Below are 4527 nucleotides of genomic sequence, written 5' to 3'. Positions count from 1 at the left end.
TCCAGTGGAGGCTTTCACTTGCCCTCATTCTGCTAGCCCTTTTGATGATTTTCAAACACTTAATTCCTGCATTAAATCACTGTCTCTTTAAAGTACCTGGAGTAATTTCTGTATCCCGAAGTTCTCACATAGCAGGTAAACAGCGAGAAGAACTTTCGTTAGGGCATTTGTGTATGTATGTACGTATGAGTAGTGGATGCATGTGTTAGTGAAGAACTGGAGGCAATCCAAATGTAAAGTAAAACGTTGTGTATATAGTGCTGCCCAGTAACATGCATCAGTTAGAAACACAAACTGTACCCATATAAATACTTGGATATGTCATGATGTAGTATTTAGTGGAAATGATTAAGACATGAAATGAGATTGATAGCACACTACATTTGTGTAAAGGAAAAACAATACTACACATAAGAAACTTGTAGGCTGGGCGCGGTGGCTCACGCCTGTAATCCTAGCACTCTGGGAGGCCGAGGTGGGCGGATCCTTTGAGCTCAGGAGTTCGAGACCAGCCTGAGCAAGAGCGAGACCCCATCTCTACTAAAAATAGAAAGAAATTATATGGACAGCTAAAAATATATATAGAAAAAATTAGCCGGGCATGGTGGCGCATGCCTATAGTCCCAGCTACTCGGGAGGCTGAGACAGGAGGATCCCTTGAGCTCAGGAGTTTGAGGTTGCTGTGAGCTAGGCTGACGCCACGGCACTCACTCTAGCCTGGGCAACAGAGTGAGACTCTGTCTCAAAAAAAAAAAAAAAAAAGAAACTTGTAGCATACACATATTGAAAATGTGTGTGCACAGGAGAGAAGGAGATAGGAATTAGGATCAAGTGTGGATGAAGAGGAGAGAATAATACTGTCCCTTCTGTAACTTGCTCATGCTACCAACTGATGAGTAAGAGTTCCTCAATTCTCCACACTTTGTCTCTCTCTCACTTCTCTCTCTCTCTCTCTCTCCCACACACTCAGACATACATGATAAACTAAAATTTGGCATCCAGTTTGTAGCTATTGCTGAGTCCAGGAGTGATCTGAGACAATGGCAGTGACCACAGCAGTGACAATGAAGAGGAAGGATTAGATAAGAACATTTTTAACTGTAAGCTCATTGAAGACAGAAATTTAGTTTAATTAATCATTCTAGTCCCAGTGCCTATAAGTGCTCATTAAGTTTTTGTGTAACTGAACACAACTAAAGTCAACCTATATCCCACCACAGAGTTGAGGTTCCAGGAGCAAAGTTCCCTACACTGAAGTAAATCCTAAAATCTCTTAGATCTCTCTTTTCACCGCCACTGTATCAACAGTGTACAGTGAGTGGTAAATAGCCAACCTTTCAGTTGCTTTAGTTTCAACAATAATAGTGTCAAGTACGGGGACATAAAGTTAGCCTTCAGTTTGCTTCCTGACCTTCAACTTCTACACCGGCTCTCTGGAGAAAGGGTCAGGGGGTAGCTTGTGGTGGGCTCAGTGAGAACTCTGTCTCTGAGCAATGTTTGTGATCTTTGGCAGCCACGTCTGGAATGAGGGGACTCAGTGACCTTTCAAGAAACAATTATTTTTCATGTATTTTAAAGGATCTTGATCTTGCACTTAGAATCACCCAGAATTTTAAATAATTAGAGAATTTCTCTGATTATTTAGGAAAATCAAGTCACTGCACAGAAGGGATCCCTGTAAAACTAGTATTTATTCAGTAACACATGTTGGCAATAATAATAAAGGTTAAGAAATATAGTACATATATTTACATTTATATTTATACACACACTCTCATACATATGTGTGCACATATATATATAAACATATATGTATACATAATTCATGGACTTGACCCAGAGAACATTTGTTCTTATAAACAGCTTTATTGCTTAATTTCTAATTGGGTCCTGTTTGCCCATGTGTGTGGCATTAACATAATTGATAGAGAGAAGCAGCAGGTGCATTCAATTAAAAGAGCTTTAAAGAGAGGTATCATGTTTTACACTTGGTTGCATTTTGAAAATATATTTAACAGGTTTATTCCAATGTCAGAGCCGCAATAAATAGAAGTCAAGTTGACTTAAAACAGACATGCCTTGTGGGTTAATCTTCCTGTCTCCCGATTTCCATCACTTACTTTGAAGCTATTCAGTCATCCATTCATAGACCTTGCCAAAGCCTGTGGCAGAAGCCTGCAGTTGCTCTTCTCTATGCAATAGAAGATACATTTTTTTCCCCTCAGTTTGGAATTTTATTAGTCTGAGTCAAACTAAACATCAGAACTAACAAGGCACAGGGCCAATTATCTCCACCATTATTTCTGTAAAATGGCTGGGTGGACTAAGATGTGGTATGAACCACGGAGACTTAAACAGAGGCTTAAGTAAGCTGTGAGCCCTTGTTATGAACATCTTGCCTTTTGCCATTATTCACTTGCTAGCTCTTGGCATGTACGATGAACCCCTCAGAAGTGCCCTGAATAGTGAGCGTCAGAGATATATGCAGTTAATTATTATCAGACTTTTCCAAAGCTACTAAAAGTTAACGAGGTAGCTTAAACCTGAAAACTCAGGCACATAGGGAAGGTAAGATATACTTAGCTTTAGATACTAGATTTCTGTGGGTAATGAGTCAAGACTGATCCAGTTATTTGTTGCTAATACTTTTCTGGAAGAATATTCCTTTAGATGCAATAATATACAACTTGCTGTCTTAATATTTCTAAGGGAACATAGACAGATACATGCATATTTTTTCACCTCCTGCATAAGCTTCTCCAAAATTGAATGACTCCTAGGGCAAACTTTTACATGAAACTCCTAGGAGGGAGAAGTCCCATGCAATTATTTTTTCTCAATATTCCAACACAATTATGTCCTCAGAACAATACAAATTAGTGCCTTGTCTATTATAGATTGAATGTTTCTGTCCCCCCAAAATCCATATGTTGAAGCCTTAATCTCCAATGTGATGGTATTTGGAGGTGAGGTCTTTGGGGGGTTATTATTTGGAAATGGGGCCTTTGGGAGGTGAATGGGATTATTGTTCTTATAAAAGAGTCCCTAGTGAGCTCCTTCGCTATGTGAGAACATTTGAGGACACAGAGAGAACACAGGCATCTATGAATGAGGAAGTGGGCCCTCACCAGACACCATATCTGCTGGTGGCTCAATCTTGGACTTTCCGGTCTTCAGAACTGTGAGAAATAAATGACTGTTGTTTATAAGACACTCAGTTTATGGTACTTTGTTATAGCAGTCCCAGGTAACTAAGAGACATTGCTACTGTAGCCCTCAAAACCACTGATGGAAGGTACATATACTACATAATAAAATGGATCTGTAAATAAGTTAACAAAATGCATATATTTCTTGTCCACTCAAGTCTTACTCACTCCTTAAGAAAAATCTCAACTGCTGCCACATCCACAAAGTGTCCCTGATTATTTCTGTGTAAATGGGTGCATGTTTTTGTTGTTCATTAGAATCTATTTTGTATTATCTAACTATTTCATGAATATAATCTTTCTCCTCAATTAACCTGTAAACTGCCAAGGGAAGGTATATGCATGACATTTTATAACTACTGGATATCCAATTAAGATGTTATAAATTCATGCTTTGGAGCATTCCCTTTCTGATCTTGCATATAACAATAAAGTTTTCGAGCCAAAGCATCTTCTCTTTCTGAAGAATTGAAGCATTTTGCAGACAGACTGGAAAGTGATGGAACTCTACAAAAATGTTTTGAAGATTCCAATGGAAAAGCATCAGATTTGTCTCTGGCAGCATCAGTGGCTGAGATGAAGGAATATATAACAAAGTTTTCTTTAGAACGTCAGACTTGGGATCAGCTCTTGCTGCGCTACCAGGAGGAGGCCGAAGAGATATTATCCAGAGGTTCTACTGAAGCCAAAGTGGAACCTGTGACATATCTTGGATCTTCCCAAAGTGAAGTTCTCAATACAAAGCCTGACTACCAGAAAATATTACAGAACCAGAACAAAGTTTTTGATTGTATGGGGTTGGTGATGGATGAGTTGCAAGGATCTGTGAAGCAACTGCAGGCCTTTATGGATGAAAGTACCCAGTGCTTCCAGGAGGTGTCATTACAGCTCGGGAAGAGAAGTGTGCAACAATTAGATCCTTCGACAGCTCGAAAACTGCTCAAGCTTCGCCTGCAGAACCCGCCTACCGCACATGGATCTGGATCTTGTCAGTGACCTTATGCAGCTTTTCTGCCACAAGATGCTAAAGAGGAGAGGAACAGAAAGAGTGCCCTAGCACATGCTGACTGTGTGGAGATTTCTGCCCTTTTGCCTTTGAAGATAACTTGCTGACTGTAGAGTACTTTGACTTTTTCCTAAAAGTGATGGAATTTATGCATCCAAAAGAACATTGTGTAGATGCCTTTTCCAGAAATCTACAAAATGCTTGAAATTTCTTTTTTGAAATGACCTTCAAAACCAGTGGCTCATTCTTTTAAATATCCTTCATGGTCAGAAATCTTTATCCTTTGAAGATATTTTTCAGGTTTTGAAACAA

General features: G+C 39.3%; 1 pseudogene; it reads left to right on the top strand.

Moving 5' to 3' along the window:
- Window positions 1-2996: 2996 nt before the first annotated feature.
- Window positions 2997-4206, top strand: LOC138398804 (kinetochore-associated protein DSN1 homolog pseudogene; annotated as a pseudogene).
- The last annotated feature ends 321 nt before the right edge of the window (window positions 4207-4527 follow it).

The sequence above is a fragment of the Eulemur rufifrons genome, chromosome 18, assembly GCF_041146395.1.
Source record: "Eulemur rufifrons isolate Redbay chromosome 18, OSU_ERuf_1, whole genome shotgun sequence".
In the NCBI taxonomy this organism is placed as follows: domain Eukaryota; kingdom Metazoa; phylum Chordata; class Mammalia; order Primates; family Lemuridae; genus Eulemur; species Eulemur rufifrons.
The sequence above is the reverse complement of the archived record's forward strand: the minus strand, read 5'-3'. Positions and strand labels throughout refer to the sequence as shown.